This window comes from Boleophthalmus pectinirostris, unplaced genomic scaffold (assembly GCF_026225935.1).
Source record: "Boleophthalmus pectinirostris isolate CB_2022bp ecotype Guang Dong unplaced genomic scaffold, ASM2622593v1 HiC_scaffold_8, whole genome shotgun sequence".
In the NCBI taxonomy this organism is placed as follows: domain Eukaryota; kingdom Metazoa; phylum Chordata; class Actinopteri; order Gobiiformes; family Gobiidae; genus Boleophthalmus; species Boleophthalmus pectinirostris.
Genome location: NW_026571515.1, coordinates 39677075 through 39695919, shown reverse-complemented (window position 1 = coordinate 39695919; position 18845 = coordinate 39677075).

The window sequence follows — 18845 nt, the reverse complement described above, 5'->3', positions numbered from 1 at the left end:
GCTGCGGGAGGATCATTTATTCCCCATGAGGAGGATCTCAAATGAACACTGAGTATTTCATTTGAAAGTAAGTATCAACCAAGTGTGCTTTTTTCTGAGTTTAAAATGTTTTTCTTACATGCAGAAATGTGTGTAGAATCAGTCAGTCCAGGTAGAATCCAGAGCAAAAGGAGAAATTCAATTTGTGAACTGGACAAAAGTTTATTTGGTCAAATATGTTTTGCAGCTCATCCAAGCTGCTTCTTCAGTTCAGGTCAAACGCTGGTGGACACTTCTAACTACACTGAAACTACTCTGAAACTAACACACACACTTGTTTACACTTTCTGTTTGTGGGGTCTTATTAGCAGAATCATTTGGACCCCTGATGGGAGTTTTCACCCCTCTGGGCCTTAGCTGGCTCCCCTATCGTTCTCTTGTTTGTTTTGATGTAGATTTGAGGATGGAGAATGGAACTAAGAGAAATTATAAACTGGTAGGTGTGTTAGTTTCAGAGTAGTTTCATTGTATTTAGCTCCTCCCTTCAGGCAGATATGAGGCAGTGTCCACCAGTACCTGAGCTCGGAAACACCTTCCCTTCCAAGTCAAGTCAAGTCAAGTTTATTTCTATAGCACATTTAAAACTTGAACTTCAGCAGACCAGTTCAACCAAATACACTTTTGTCCAGTTGACAAATATGAATTTCTCCTTTTACATGCAGAAATAAAATTCCGTTTTCTCAGTAGCATTTCATTGATTTCATAAATGCAACACACTATAGTCTTTTAAACAGAGCACACAGGTAAAAAAAAGAAAGATCTGCAGTGTTCTTCTCATTATAAAGTCAAAAGGGTTTTGTGGCTCTGGGTGTTTTGTTTTTTTTTCTGTGTGAGACGCTCCAGATGGCTCATTGAGTATTTATGGTTCCCGACCTTTAGAATGATGTGGAGTTGTATCAGAACAAGTATAAGACCGCGTTTACACGAAAACAGATGTGCGTATCACCGTATCAGTGTATCGGAAACATTCTGCGTCTAGACACGTCGTTTCTGTTTCTGTAATCAAAGCATTTCCTGTCCACACGGTAACGCCAAACCGCCTGAAACACTGGTCATGTGATAGACTGGTGTTACGTCGTCACAATGTCCTGACGTCACGTGAGCGGTAAAAACAAGGAAGTCTAAAGTTGCAGCAGCTGATTTTGAGCCGAGGGAGATGTCAAATGTAAAAACAGTCTTTTCGTGGACCGATGACAAGGTTCAGTTGTTAGTTAGCGTAACACTGGATTTTAAGACGAGCACGGCGGCTCAGAGTGACGACTGACTCGCTTCTGTGTCCGTAAGCCTTCCCTATCCACACAATTTTACAGAAACCACATGGCTGATTTGAATAAACTAAGCACTCAAAAAAACAGCTGATGTAGTTCAGCTTCTGTTGGACTAAAGGACACGACTCAGTGGAATATGAGTGTTCTTCCTGTGACAGAGGGATGTTCTGCTGATGGTGAGTCTGTTCTGTGCTTCTATTGTGTTGGAGATGATTCATGTTAAACTTTTCAGAGATTATACAGGTCTATGTGTACGATCATACACATACGCACCGTTTATATGAATGGACATATATTCTAGCCTCTTAGCGTTTTGGCGGTGAATTATTTCGTGGTGCATCGACCTACATCAGTGCATCAGTGTTTTCATGCGTCCACACAGTGCCAGATCAGATCTGTACCCAGATGAATTCGTGGGAGTTGGCAGCACCAGTTCGTTCCGTCTCTGGAGCTGTTTTCAGTTGGATTAGTGTGGACCAACACTGCATACTAGGGATGGGCATTGAAATTGGGATGAAATTTTCTTAATCGATCGTCGGGAGAATTAATGATCGATTATCGATTAATCATTAAAGTTTTTTATATTAAAATGATCATCATTATTATTACTATCTGCACTACTAATCTGCATAAATAAATTCAACTTTACGACATATAAACCGTAACGACTCTAGAGCCACATCAGCCCGTTTGACATTATAATGTGTTTAATGCAGCTTTACGCAAGTCTCACAGAAACAAAACTTAAAACCTCACGGCTCATTTGCATAAACTTAGAAAGCGAAGAAAAAGAACAGCTCTTGTGTCGCTGATGCGGTTTAACTTCTGTCAGATTAAAGGACATGACTCAGGTGAATACAGGTTAGTGTGACCAGATTTGTCAAAACCAGGACACCGTACGGGGGGAGGGAGGTGGGGACTCGTCATCGACATTGCGCGACTCTCACCTGGTAAAGCTTTTTCCCACTGGACACCGAAACATATGTGCTGCTTTATACACTGTGCACATGGACTCACACTTGTCCCGAACGCAACGGAAAGTGTAGAATTTCTTGTACAAATCATCGTTAAATACGCATTTGCACTTCGGTACATTGCAGACTGACCGACTGTTTGTGTCTCGCTCCTTCTGATGCAGAGAGACACATGTACAGACCCCTGTTTGGTCACACTACGCCAGGGGTCGGCAACCCGCGGCTCCAGAGCCGTATGCGGCTCTTTAGCACTCCCCTAGTGGCTCCCTGGAGCTTTTTCAAACATGAGTGAAAATGGTAAAGGAATGATTTTTTTGGTTGTTGTTTTTAATCTGGTTTCTTTAGGGGTAAAACCCTCGTTCATCTCTGGTCATGGATCTGATCCATCAGCTGTGTGTGCAAATGAAACACATGAAAAGTGTTTCAGTTGAAGCGGGGGTGGTGTCCGGTGCCTCCACCTGAGAAGCGCTTCCCCCCCCCAAAAAAACAAAAAAAAAAAACACACGCGCAGACGGACCACTTAGAACAACATATAACGAACCAAACGGGATTCATGCTTCTGTCCGGATGTTGCTCCATCTCAGAACCAGCAGCGGTCGAGCGCGGAGGACCGGAGCAGCCCGGACCTGTAGTCCACAGCGCATTCTCGTTTTTCCCGTACGGAACCAGCGCGCAGATGACGGCACTGAAGCACTCAGACCCAGTCCTTTGCGCGCTGGTCTTGCTCGCCCCCGTCTGGAACCAGGACACGGAGGATTGAGCCTCCGGACCATCTGACCAACACTGGACCTCCAGCCCCGTCTTGAGGAGCTGCGCGCTGAATGCTCCCATGGGTTTTTGCGCTGCTGCCGGAGCTCAGAGCTTCTGGGCTGATGTGCGGGGAGTTGCGTACAAAGTTCTACATGCTGCTGTTTTCTGAGTGCTCCTGCACGATCAGAAGAATGCGACTGCTGCTCTGAATACTTCCATCATCATCGTCGTCAAAGCAACAGGTAAACGTCGGTCGCACTTTCAGCGAATCAGCTCCTAAAACTCCGTTTATCTCAGTTTACACGCAAACGTGAAACCGTTTTGTTCTATTTGTAGCCTATTTAGTCATTTTAATAGTCGGCTTATATAGCTAATATACTGACAGCCTGTGTTGCCTTCATATTAGGCTTATATAAGGCTTTTCATTTTTGCAGCTCCAGGCAGGTCTGGTTTTTTTTTTTTTTTTTGGGCCAATATGGCTCTTTGAACATTTTGGGTTGCTGACCCCTGCCCTACGCTATGCACAGCAGCCTACATTTGGTTTGTCGATTAAAATGAACGTAATCGATGAAATTCTTAATGATCAATTATCGATTAATTGACTAATCATGCCCTTCCCTACTGCATACACAATCAAAACAACTCAAATACGTACTAGTGTGGACGGGGCCTATGGAACCAACCTGGACCACTGAGTGTTACACACACATAAGACCAGAAACTACTATGATTTCAAATTAAAAGTCACCTTTTATTGCCTAAAGAAAGAGCATTTTTAATCATCATCGTGGTATCGAGATCAGTATCAAGCATCAACTTTAAAATGTTAGTATTTTTCCAACTGTAACTGTGACTTTCTCTGTGTCTTGTATTTGCAGTACTTCACTAAATGGAGCACATATTGGTCCACTACTGCCAAGCCCTCCACGCTACATTTATTACAAGAGACAAGTCAACATCTGGCCGTTGATCTAAACTGTCTCAAATTTGTTGTTGGTGATTTGAGTGTGATTAGAGGTCGCCATAGCAACTGTGTTCCGTCTGTGTTTGGTGGCACAGAGATGATTATGACGGCGTGCGCATACGGAGGGCACATTTGCGGCGTGTTCGCGTAATGGGAACATGAGGAGAACACAGAACAAGGTATTAAGCATGCGCCCAGCCACCACGAGGTCACAGGTTCAAATTTAAGTAAGTGTTAATGAAGCGTCCTTATTACCTTTTATTATGCAATTCCATATTCGCTTAAAGGCATATTGTGTAACTTTTCTGCCGGAGGGTTTTGCCATCAGTTTGTTTCCATGGAGATGTTTTAAAGGGGATATTTTACACTGTTTTTTGATCCATGTTATCATGTTTCCTCATCACAAACATACCTGCACTGTAAACCCAAATAAGTTACCTGAACTCAAAAAAATTGAGGCAAGCGATTGCTTCAATTATGTTAAGTTGATGAACTTATAAGTCACAATCTTCCAGAACTTAAAACTTGTACCTTTTGATAACAGCTGAATTAGAAGTGTTCATTTAGCTCAACTCATATATTTGCATTTGAGTTCTAAAACCACTGGAATAATTAATTTTTTCAGTTTTGTGTGTACTTCATGATTTTGTACACACAATCCAGTGTACTGAGATGTACCTACTAGGGTTGGGCAGTATCCAAATTTTGATACTGTTAAACCTTCTCAGGATTTTACCGGGGTTTACAGAATTACCGTATTACGAAAATGTTTTAGTATGACTTTGGTAAACTACGAAGCCGCACCGCTGTACGGTCTGTGTATGACCTGCACACTTATAATCTCTGAAAAGTTTCACATGAACCATCTCCACTCACAGAACAGACTCATCATCAGCAGAACATCCTCTTTCACAGAAAGAACACTCATATTCCACTGAGTTGTGTCCTTTGTCCGACAGAAGCTGAACCGCATCAGCAGCACAAGGAAAGAGCTGTTTTTATCAGTGCTTTATAGTTTATGCAAATGAGCCTTGTGTTTTTAAGTTTTGTTTCTGTAAAACCTAAACAAATGTGGACTGAAGCCTAAATGCTGCCAAACTGCAGAAGTACTAGTATTTTTTTATTGGGACCAACTCTCTCATGGATGGACTCACCGTCTTGTCTTAACAGAACAAAACTAATCGAATGTTATCTCCCCACACAGTTAAAAGAAACATTATAGATACTATTAGTTTTAAATTATGAGCGCATTAATTTGAACATACAACCACACATTCATTTGTGTGGAGCAACAAATGTAGGTATCAATAAATTATAAAATCATATTAGGTTGTTATGCGAGATCAGATTTTTTTAAATGACGGTAATGAAACTGATACCATTGCTACTTTTTGATACCACGGGAAACCGTAATACTGCCCAACCCTAGTACCTACACACATTATAGTACACATACAGACACATCATTGTAAATACACATTATGCACACCGTAGGAGGGGGATTTGAACCAAGGTCCCCCCATGTGAAAGTCAAGAGATTTGCCAGTTGAGCTCCACAACAGAATGAAAACTACACACAGTAAATCACATTATAGTACACATATACTATAAACACATGATATTATACACACCCTAGGAGGGGATTTAAACCCAGGTTCCCCATGTGAAAATCAGGGGGATTTACTAGTCTAAAAATAATATGTAATATGTATATAGTTTAATAATACATACATACATACATTATAGAATACACAATACATTATGCAAACATTACATATTATTTTTTAATTACTTTATTCTACTAAGTTGGACCTCATCTATGTTTTTAAGTTACACTCACTTTTACCCACAATAGTTCCTTTAACAAAAACTATTCATTAAAATGACTCAAAAAGAAGAACATGTTAGAGCAACTTGACATAATGAAGTTAGTAGAACTATTTCTAAAACTTTGAGTATACACATCTTCATCTATTCAATTACTTTGAACATTCGTGTTTACAGTGTGGAGTTCACAGATGATGCATGTTTAGGCTGTTCAACTTTGAGATGTCACAGGGTGATACATCAAGCATAATATTTTCTTTAAGGAGAGAAGACAAATGAAGGTTGCTATGAGACCAGGACAAAGCTCTTCTGAGGAGGAGGAGGCCTCTCTGAACTCTGGAAAACAACAGTTTCCTCACAGCAGGAAGAAAAAAATAATGAAAGCATTCTTGTGTACGTCTCATAACAGTAAGGTCCAGAGTTTACCTGTGATATAACGTGCTGCTATGGGAACTACAAGTGTCTGTGACCTGAGGGGGTCTTGTGTCTCCACTCACGTCTTTAATTGACACATGTGGGTGGTCTCTCTGTCCAAAATCTATTCAATTTACTAATACATCTCCACAAATATTACAGGCTCCACAGATCTGAACTTACAGGGAAACGCTGAATATCCAAATGTTTTCCAAATATTGATTAATTTGATATCCTAATTGGACATATACAATTAAGGCTGAGCGATATGGAAAAAAAAAAAATCACAATTAATTTTTCACATATTAGTCGATCGTGATTTTTGATTCTTCTTCTATTTTAGTGAAATAGGCGTAAAACAGCAGCATGTCAGGATGACCACAGTTTTTATTTTGTGTTGATAGGACTGATAATTTGGGGGAAATTCACATTTAGAGCGCGTCGCTATCAGTAGAAACACGTGCGATGTCCGTGAGCTAAATGATTAAAGTTTCACTCTCATAAACCGTGAGAAAATAGTTGTTTACTTTCCGTAACTTGGATTATAAAGACGAGAAGCACCAGAGAGAAAGAGGAGAAAAGGTGAGGAGCTGGATCAGAGAGGGAGCAGGTCACACAACACTGCACACACACACACACACGCACACACAGACATACACACACACACACACAGACAGACGCACACACAGAGACACACACACACACACAGACACAGACACACACACACACAGACATACACACACACACACACACACAGACAGACAGACGCACACACAGAGACACACACAGAGACACAGAGACACGCACAGAGACAGATGCACACACACACAGACAGACGCACACACAGAGACATACACACAGACAGACACACACAGAGACACAGACAGATGCACAGACAGACACACACACAGAGACAGACGCACACAGAGACAGACGCACACAGAGACATACACACACACAGAGACAGACGCACACAGAGACATACACACACACAGACAGACACACACAGACAGACGCAAACACACAGAGACAGACACACACACACACAGACATACACACACACACACACACAGACAGACGCAAACACACAGAGACAGACACAGAGACGTACACACACACACACACACACAGAGACAGACGCACACATACAGACAGAGACAGATGCACACACACACACAGACACACACACACACAGACAGAGACAGAGGGAAGGAGACACTGGACTTTGAGTCAAAGTGTGCAGGTTTAATTCAAAACTTGTGAACTGGTGAGGATTCATGAGGAAACAGACGTGTTATGGCTCAGGCTGCTTTTTCCTAAACAAGACAGCGTTAAGTCCTCGTCTGCGTCATACACACTGACTACCACAGGTCTGGCTGTAAACCTGTCGATTCAAATATTCACCATGGAGATCAACTAAAGTTGAGGTTGCAATCTATTGATCTTACGATTTTTGGAAAGAAAGGGAAGTAACAAAAAAAAACAGGAAGTTAAAGGTTTAACTAAAAATTGTGCATTTATTATTTACAGGGTAAGGAAGACAACGAAAAAAAAAACAAGCAATTAAGATGAAAACAAATAGGAGTTAAACAAAACAATCGAATTAACTAAAGAGCCCTAACTAAACACAAAGTACCAAATCTACTCAAAATTTCTGCGAAACAAAACAAAGGTGTCCCAACGAAATAAACAAGGCAACAGCCGGCAATACAACAAAAATGAGACAATCCAATGTTAAACAAAGTGGCGAGCTGGCCGCAGTGATCCAGCCGCCTCGAGCAGGCGGAAGATGGTCCTTTTCAATCCCCGCTATTACAGGTGGCATCCGCGGATTGGTGGAAGCGCAGGGATGAAGGGCCAATCGCTGACGCGCTGCGACGCCAGCCTCCGTCCCACGTCGGGTACTCCCGCGCATCCGGGTCCAGGGCTCGCGGACCGGGAGCATCATGCGCCGACAAAAGCAATTAGGGAAGAACAGGAGTACTTAAACAAATAACAAAGGGCCGGGGCCCGTAGCACTCCCCCCCCTTAAGATTAAAACGGGGAGAAAAAAGAAGAAAATACTTACAAATAGGCTCTTACATGCGGGACAAGGCATCAGCCATAACATTGTCAGACCCTTTTTTATGGCAGATTTGGAGGTTGTAGTCTTGCACCATCAGCGCCCATCGCATTAGTCGCTGGTTATGGTTGTACATACGTGATAAGAACACAATGGGGTTATGATCGGTGTAAACTGTGACAGGCAGAGAGCTGGACCCAAGATATACTTCAAAGTGTTGGAGGGCGAGCAACAGCGACAAAGTTTCCTTTTCAATGGTGGAATAGGCCAATTGGTGTTTAGAAAATTTTCGGGAAAAGTAACAAATAGGATGGTCCGCACCACAATCATCTTCCTGCAATAACACCGCACCAGCTCCCTCGCCACTAGCATCCACCTCCAGCTTGAAGGCACGGGAACAATCTGGAGCAACAAGCACAGGGCATGACACAACAAAGACTTAACACTATCAAAGACGTGTTGGCACTCAGGTGACCAGACAAAATCAACTTTGGGACTGAGGAGGTGTGTGAGGGGCAGAGCAACGGAGGAGAAATTTCTACAGAAACTCCTGTAGTACCCAGCCATGCCCAGGAAGCGGCGTAGGGCACGACGAGTGGAGGGAGGTGGGCACGCAACTATAGCTGCAACCTTAGCCTCTATGGGGCGCACTTGGCCTTGGCCTACTTCCCGACCAAGATAAACTACTGTGGCTTTACCAAACTCGCATTTGGCAAGGTTTAACGTGAGCGACGCCCGAGCCAGACGATCGAAAACCTGAGTCAGAGTATTAAGATGATCCTCCCAAGTTGGAGAGTGCACAACGAGATCGTCCAGATACGCATTACAATTAGGCAATCCCTGTAAAACAGTGTTAACAAGGCGTTGGAAGGTGGCTGGGGCATTGCACATCCCAAAAGCCATCACCGTATATTGCAGAAAATAATCGGGGTTACGAATGCGGATATTTCCGAAGCGCGCTCCGTGAGAGGCACTTGCCAGTATCCTTTTAGCAAATCAAGTTTGGACACGTATTTTGCGGGGCCGAGGTTATCCACACAGTCCTCCATGCGGGGCATGGGGTACGCATCAGGGACTGTTACCGCATTCACCTTTCGGTAATCTGTAATGAAGCGAGGGGTTCCATCGGGCTTACCTTCCACCAAACACGGGGAACTCCACGCACTGGAGCTTGGTTTGGCCAGCCCATGCCTGAGCAAATACTCGGCCTCTTTCTTCATAAGGGCACGTTTAACGGGGTTAACCCGATAGGGGTGTTGTCTAATTGGCTTAGCATCCTTTACATCAATATCATGAGCTAAGACAGAGGTTTGAGATGGGACGTCCTGAACTAGGGAGGGGAAGTTATGGACAAGTTGAATGATGGCGTCACGCTGACTCTCAGTTAAGTGAGCAAGGTGCGCAGGCAGCTCCTGTACCATTTCGGAGTTTGGCAACCGTGCACCTTGAGGGTGAGGGGGCGCAACATCAGCCTCGCCAGACTCTGGGGTCTCAGAGTCAACTACGATAAGCGCGGACGCGCAGGGGGGGGCACCGTGTGGCGGCGTCTCGGTTTTACGCGCATGATATCTTTTCAACATGTTAACATGGCAAACGCGATTTTTACGCTTGCGATCGGGGTGTTAATAATGTAGTTTGTTTCGTTTAGCTTTTGTTTTATTTCGTAAGGCCCAGTGAACTTGGCTGATAGGGCATTTCCTGGAATGGGAAGCAGGACAAGAACGGTGTCACCTACTGCAAAATCTCTACTGACGGCCTTTTTATCAAAGCGACACTTCATTTGTTTCTGGGTGTCCGCAAGAGTAGCTTTGGATTAAGGTATTGGCGGCCAAGAGTCGCTCCCGAAATTTGCTCACATAATTTAGAACACTAGTTGTAGGGGAGGAAGACGATGCAAGCATTTTCTCCTTCAGCGCCTTTAGCGGACCGCGAGGAGAATGAGCAAAAACTAGATCAGCAGGACTAAATCCTAGTGATTCCTGGACAGCATCTCTGGCAGCAAACAGGACAAACGGGATTCCGTCATCCCAACTTTTTCCCGTTTCAAAACAATATTTACGAAGCATGGACTTTAACGTCTGGTGCCAACGCTCCAAGGCGCCTTGTGATTCGGGGTGGTACGCACTGGAGACGACATGTTGGACTCCGAGTTCTTGGACTACATGGTTAAACATTTGAGATTGAAAATTGGACCCTTGGTCAGTCTGGATTACCCGGGGAGCCCAAAGAGAGAGAAGAAATTGGTCAACGCACGTATCACGGATCGGGAATAAATTTTTCGCAGTGGGACAGCCTCTGGGAAGCGAGTGGCTGCGCACATAATGGTAAGTAGATATTCATTCCCATGTTGCGTACGGGGAAGTGGGCCAACACAATCTACTAGGACGCGGTCAAAGGGTTGGTCTAGTGCAGGAATGGGATGCAGTGGGGCTTGGGGTATGAGCTGGTTCGGTTTACCTACAAGCTGACAGGTGTGGCAGGTCCGACAGAACTCAGCTACATCTTTTTTCATTCCGGGCCAAAAGAATTGTTTTAAAATGTGCTGATAGGTTTTTGTGACTCCTAAGTGTCCGGACCATTGGCTTTCATGTGCCACCGCTAGGATGGCGTTACGGTAACAGGTGGGCACAACTATTTGGTAGACAGCATTAAGATTTGTATCAGGAGAGACAAAGGGAGACCATTTACGCATAAGGAGATCATTGTCAAGGAAATAACAAACATGTGCTTGTTCACGGGACTCACCCTCCAACACTTTGAGGTATAACTGGCGCAGCGTTGGATCAGACCTCTGCTCTGCACTCAGCCGTGCGCGCGAGCCTGTTAGGGAAATACATTCAGGTTTAAATGGAGATGCACTTCGGGTAGAGCTAGAGTTGATCTCAGCCTGGGTCTCAGGATTAGGCGTGACAGGTGCATCTGAAAAAGGCGACAGAAATGTATCAGATAACGTTATTTCAGCGGTTTTGCGTGATTGGGCGCGCGTAATTGCGCACACAGGGTAAAGCTCGGTAGTGTCTTTCCCTGGGTCAGTGAGCTGCGGGGAATCCACTACTTCCAGGGTAGGAGTAACCTTGCCCCCAGCTATGTCGTTACCCATTAGCATGTCCACGCCAAGGATTGGTAAAGCAGGGCACACAGCGACTGGAAAGGTGCCTGTAACGAGATTAGACTCAATGTGTACCAGGTGGACAGGGTGCGGACTGTAGCCCATTTCTATTCCGCGCAGAACAGAACCATAACCACAAGCGGACTCAGATGAAAAGGGGAGAGCACTGGCTAATATTACCGACTGAGACCCGCCAGTGTCTCGCAGAATGCGTATGCGGCGCTGATCAGGTGCTTCACCAGATAGTGAGACTAAACCTTCAAAGATAAATGGCTTAAAACAAGCGTCTGCATTTGGAGTGTTATCGGGCGCTAAAGAGTCAGTTTTAATTAACCCGACACCTTTTGGTTGGGAGGCGGACTGATCCGCTTTTCGTTTAAGGGCCAAACTATTAGCAATGACATGTCCCGGTTTGTGACAGTAAAAGCACTCCCGTTGTTCTCTAGTTGCTTTTGTGGGGCTAGCTGAGCGAGGACTCGGGCTTGGGACCGAAGACCGAGGTCTCTCCGTTGGATTGGGTAGGAAGGTGGACCGGTGTGTTAGCACAAACTCATCTGCCAGGACAGCGGCTTCAGACATGGCTTTAACTTTTTGTTCATTTAAATGGACAACAACTCGTTCGGGGAGGTTGTTCTTAAAATCCTCCAACAAAATAAGGTCGCGTAATTCTGGGAAAGAAGTGGCTTTGGCTGACAGGCACCATTTATCAAAAAGTGTTCCCTTCTCCCGAGCAAATTCAACATAAGTCCTACCTGGGGCTTTTCTATGATTTCTAAACTTTTGGCGGTAGGCTTCAGGAACAAGCTCATAGGCACGCATTATGGCAATTTTAACAGACTCATAATGCATGCTTTCCTCAAAAGATAGAGCGGCAACGACCTCTTGAGCCTTGCCGTGCACTTTACATTGCAGCAGAGTGGACCACACATCGCGCGGGCACTGTAAAGCCATAGCGATGCGCTCAAATGCCGAAAAATATGAATCAACTTCAGATTCGCGAAAGGTAGGAAGAAGAGAAACATATTTACTCACATCCAGGGCGCAGCTCTGGCTGGTGGAAGAACGGGCATCTGGCGTAGAACCGGAGCTGGCCGGGAGGCGTCCTTGTGCCTCCAACTCGAGACGCTTTAATTTAACAGCGGTCTCCGCCTCAATTTCTATTTTGCGGATTTGGATTTGTAACTCCATATGGGCTTTGCGCTCCTTCTCCTTCTCCTCGGCTTCCATTCGCAGCCGCTCCAGGCGCAACGTTCGCCGAGCCGCGGCTTGCCTGGAACCGGGTGAGCTAGGGGGCGAAAGGGGGTCGAACCGGGGTAGCGTGTGCGGGTGATCAGGCCGTCCAGCAGTCCCAGCAACCTCTCCTTCCACACCTGGAGGAGTCGACAGACCCTCCTCTTTGGGAGAGAAGGCAAACCTGGAGGTAGTTACATCCGGGCACACATCTTTTTGTTCCGCAGCCTGTGCCTCTGGCTGCTCCTCAGGCACAACCACGACCTCCTCTGGGTCATCCGACCAACGCAGTCTGCCCTGTTCCACCAACCAGTCTACAACAATGGATTTTAACTCTGCTTTTCTCAAAGTTTTGGAAAAGGAAACTTGAAGGCACTCTGCAATTTTGATCAAATCCTCCTTTCTACATAGTTCAATTTCAGCCAATGTGGGCTGTTCCAAGAATTTCTCGAGATTGAATGTGGCCATTTGTCCAATAAATGCACTTACCTGCTCACAAAAATTGACTTACCTACTCTGCAAAAATTATTACGTACAATTTTTAGTCTCGGGGAAATGGGTTACATTGATCCCGGACGAGCCCCCATTTGTTACGTCCCCTTTGCTAGGGGAGAAAGGGAAGTAACAAAAAAAAAAACAGGATGTTAAAGGTTTAACTAAAAATTGTGCATTTATTATTTACAGGGTAAGGAAGACAACGAAAAAAAAAAACAAGCAATTAAGGTGAAAACAAATAGGAGTTAAACAAAACAATCGAATTAACTAAAGAGCCTAACTAAACACAAAGTACCAAATCTACTCAAAATTTCTGCGAAACAAAACAAAGGTGTCCCAACGAAATAAACAAGGCAACAGCCGGCAATACAACAAAAATGAGACAATCCAACGTTAAACAAAGTGGCGAGCTGGCCGCAGTGATCCAGCCGCCTCGAGCAGGCGGAAGATGGTCCTTTTCAATCCCCGCTATTACAGGTGGCATCCGCGGATTGGTGGAAGCGCAGGGATGAAGGGCCAATCGCTGACGCGCTGCGACGCCAGCCTCCGTCCCACGTCGGGTACTCCCGCGCATCCGGGTCCAGGGCTCGCGGACCGGGAGCATCATGCGCCGACAAAAGCAATTAGGGAAGAACAGGAGTACTTAAACAAATAACAAAGGCCGGGGCCCGTAGCACCTACTTACAATAATGTAATATTTATCATTTACTGTTGGTAGTTGGCCCCAAAAGTCTCACAATAGCCTATTTGAACTTTTTTTTATTAGTTAATTAGTTAATAGTTAATAGGGATGTAACAATAATCAAATCTCTCAGCACGATATTATCACGATATGCATCTCACAGTACCATATTTATTGCAGTATTTTGAAGAGGCTGATATAATTGTAGATGGGACACTTTTTTGCTTTTAAAATACCATAAAAAGATTTTGGTATGAATTATTCCTGTTGTAATACCAAGAATTCAAGTAAAAACATATTTCTTCATGTTGTCTGCACTGAAATGAATCATGGGATATGTAGTTCCTGAGGTTTATTAGCTATTGGTAATATAAAACCTGCATTTAAGCAAAGGAACTTGTGATTGGATATATTCTGACACGATATTATTGTGAGACTTTTGATATGATATCACAATATTTGGGTTATTGTTACATCTCTGGTTAGTTAATTCAAACCTGCAGATACAATTCATATAAGATACATAACAGTACAGACGCAGACACAAACACAGTGTACATGGTTTGAAAAGGGGATGGATGAAGCGAAGAGCAGACATTTTCAATCTTCTCCCACACTTCAGAACAACACTTTAACTATTCAACAGACTAGTGTGTTGTACATGACAAGACAAGACAGACAATAAACAAGCACAATCAGAGACATCAACCTGGTCCCCATGAGGCGTCGGTGGGTCAGTTCATCACCAGGGAAGCAGTTTATGAGGAGTCCAGCCCATATCACATGATCATTAAATCCACAATGTAATGTGTGTATCTGTACAGGCCCATGAACATTTGTGTGATGTTGGTCACACATGAGAATGTGTGTGTTTACTAGTGTGGAACCAAAATGTCATTTGTCATGAGTTGTGTGTGTGTTAGTTGTGTGACTGTAGATCAGTGTGTTGTGTATCACCAGAAAAACAAGAAATTGAAATTATTTTTGTTCTAATTAGAATTTTAACGGCTACACTGAAAGAGAAAGGAACTGTTATAATTAGTGATTATCTCAAAAACTATATTTATTTTACTATACAAATGCATAAAATTATACATAGATAATCATTTTTCTGAGATTTTGAGACACTCCCATTGCTCTAGCTTGATCCTTCGCGGAGTTATGACCAAATACGCATATTTAACCATGTGTGAAGAATCCCTCAGTCGTCCAGGTAGAATCCATGGCGAGGAGAAAATTCACTTTGTAAACGGGACAAAAGTTAGTTTGCCTGAAGACGTTTTGCAGCTCATCCAAGCTGCTTCTTCAGTTCTGGTCAGACGCTGGTGGACACTTCCTTATATCTGCAGGGAGGAGCTAAGTACACTGAAACTAACACACACTTGTTTACAGTTTCTGTTAGTTTGGCCTATTGACCTGTACAGGGTGTGGGGTCTAATTAGCAGAACAATTCATGGCCATGACCTCTGGACCTGACCTGGCTACACCTGTTGTTCCCTTGTTTGTTTTGATTTAGGTTTGAGGATAGAAACGTCTTCAACCTAACTAATTTTGTCCAGTCGACAAAAACATAATTTTCTCCTCACCATATTTGACCTTGGTTACTTTGACCTTCAGGTGACCTTGACCGGTTTCATCCTGTAACATCCAGTGGTTATGTATGTGCCAACTTGTGTGATGATTGGGTGAATATTTAAGGCCACAGATGGTTCAGAATTTGCCTATCCTTTATAATGGTGTGACCTTTCAATTGACCCGTGTGACCTCAAATGACCTTGGATCGTCACCAAACTTTTTTTGCCCCATCGGGCATAGGGGCTTGACCCACGTATAAAATTTGGTGACAATCGGTCAATAAATGGCGGAATGATCGTGGGTGGACAGACACACAGACACAGGGTGAATACATACATACATATAACCTGGTCAATCCTTCGGGGGCCAGTAATAAACATTCACACACTCATCAGACACAACACTGGCCCAACACCTCCCTCCTCCTGACCTCACACTCTGTGCTCAGGAAATCACTGTCTCGCATCCATGTATTGTTTCACTGTTTCTCTTTTAAATTGTTTTTTTAAATGAACCAAGCTGTCTTCGCACTGAGATGCACACTGACTTTAAAGTAGTTCTAAATTTTGTCTGATAACATGATTTATCACCTCTAAGTTTGTAGTTATGATGAGCATTTTGATCTTGAAATAAATCATTTAAATTAACTAGGAGAGTTGATAGATAATAATTTGGGATATTTTAAAGTTTACCAGATCATGAAGTTTTAAGTCTGATGACTTTAAAAACAGAGGGTTTGTTGGATGGAGACTGTGGACCTTGTGAGTAATCCTAAAGGCTCTTTTTTGTAGTGAAATTAAGAGCAGTAAATGAGTTTTATAGCAGCTTGGCCAGCACAAAGCAGGTCGATAGTAGCCTGATTCATGAGCCAGTTTCACTTGGTGGAAACCGTCTGACCTCGCAACATTAGGATTTGTTCGCTTGACGGTAGGCGGGTACTTTTTTCATTTAACCAATCGCTGCTGTTTGGTCGTGACGTATGTAATGCGCCAAATCCCGTAGGAAGAAGGGCAATAACGTCTTTCCCCTTGATAAAATTCACCAATCATTCTCTTTCTTCTGGCTTTAAATCCTCGATCTCGGGAATCGGTGCCAACACAGAATGTCTGTCTTCGTCTACATCCATCTCGACGCTTTGTTTACTGTTGTGCTGTTCCACAAAAGGGATCCAGGCAAGCGCAACGAGTTTGACGTCATGGCTTCACAGCTCTACAACTTCTGGGGTTTTTGTGAACCGTCTAGTGCAGGGGTCTCAGACTCGTGGCCCGGGGGCCAACTGCGGCCCTTGGAAGGATTTTTTGTGGCCCTCCACTTAATTCCAAAGAATAATGTAGATGTACACACAATCCCACCCCTCTACCGCGGGTCGCACTGACAGATGAAGCTGCAGTCGCTGCCCATGCAGATTCACAACAGATTATTAATGCAGCTTACATCCCAAAACTCAACTTACAGCAGTTGTGAAGCAACGAGTCTAAGTGGATCTGTTAATACGAGTACACGTGCACATACGGCGTCACCGAAGAACCAAAACAAACCACACATGGTGGTACACGTGTGCGCACTTCACTTTACGCTCCCACAACCACAGCAAATCAGAGCGCAGAGGAGGCGCTGACAGAATCCCCTGTTCATAAGTATGGGACCTTATTGAGGGGCTAATAAGAAATAAAAAGACTTTGACAAGTCTGTTTACCTGAACTCGGTGTGGAAAAGCTTCATGCTACAGTGCGTCAACTTGCTGGCAACACGCTGAGATGACCAAGCTCCACTAGATTTTTTAGGGTAAGATCTTACAGAACCGCAAGCCTGCAACCCGACCCGACCCGACCCGAATTCGGGTCGTCTTTCACTCATGCTTCATGAAAGCTCACAATACATGAAAATGTATTCAGAATGTAAGTTTAATGTATTCAGAGCATAAGTTTAAACTTTAAACTTATGTTCTGAATACATTTTCATGTTCTGAACTGTTATTAAAAATTAAGAAAGTGTGTTGTTCTTTCTCTCTCTTTTTTCCCGTGCAACTGCTATTTATCGAATACTCAATGCGGCCCAGCCTCACTCAGACTTTATCTTATCCAGGTAATTTGAGTTTGAGACCCCTGCTCTAGTGTATCCTGATTCCTGACCTAGTCGCTGGAGAGAAATGAAATTGAGCAGAGCCACTAGGTAGCACCAGCCTGGTTAGTGCTGTATTTACTTGAGGGATAAATAACAGCTATACACCATCGGATACGTTTTGTCTTATTTTATTTTATTTTAAAGTAAATAAATGCTGTCCTCTGCCAATGCACTGGTATAGTTTAATATCGGGTGAAGGCAGATACTTCAAACTACAGTTTCTGAACCGTTTTTGGAACTGAAAAAGCTGGATCCCGAGTAACTTGACCTGAAGGCGTCACTAGCTCATCTACAATATGGAATTAAGCTTATCTCTCTCCACAGAGACAAGCAGGTGAAGGCTAAGTTGGAAGTGAGATCTGTGCAGAGGCCACTTACAGTAAGAATGCATGTCTTTGATTTTTTTCCAATAATAATGTTTTTTGTTTTTTTAAAGCAAGCTATTATTACTTAAGTAAAAGTACAGATACCAAAGCAAAAACCAAAACTCAAGTAAAAGCATCACATGAAAAAATGTACTTAAGTAAAAGTATTGTAGTGTGGATTCCTGCTCTCAAAGTAAAGTCAAGTAAAAGTAAAAAGCAACTACTTTAAAATCTACTTAAGTAAAGTACAGATACCTAAAAATTGTACTTGTGTAACATTTAAGGCAAACCAACACCAGTGGACAGACCCTCCATCAGAAAAGTGGCACAGTGTACCTTTAAATGTGTCAAGGAAGTCAATAATAACGGACTAAGTGATTGTTTTTTGTTTGTTTTTTTTATAGCTGAACCGTAAAGGAGTTTTTGTAGCACTTACGTAAAATGGACTTCTTCTACAACAGCGTTTGACAGGAGACGCCAACACCAAAGACACACACACTTGTTGCACATTACGGAGGCACTTGAACGCACCGTGTCGTGGACATAAAAGCCCCGGCACCATGGAAACCCTCTGTTCCCGTGGAGCTGTGACAGAACACAGAGAGAGAGTGATCATTACACATGTCTCTTGGTTATACTTCACACACAGCATATGGATTTCAACCGGGAGAGAAGACTGGACATGAGATCTAGTTTTCTGGGCGCTCTAAATTCTTCTTTGGGGACCATGCCAAAGTCTAGTGGTTCTAGTCAGATGTGTTTGAACATAAAAAATAAGAATACTACTGCTATAATTCCACCACTCGTCTACACAACATAGAAGAGTCATACACAACATTATTACTCACTGAACTTCAGGCAACAGTGTCACACCTGAGACAGGAGCACATGAAATAAAACACATACAGTCCCTGACAAAAGTCTTGTCGCTTATCCATTTTGTAGAAACAAAAGCTTATAACCTGAC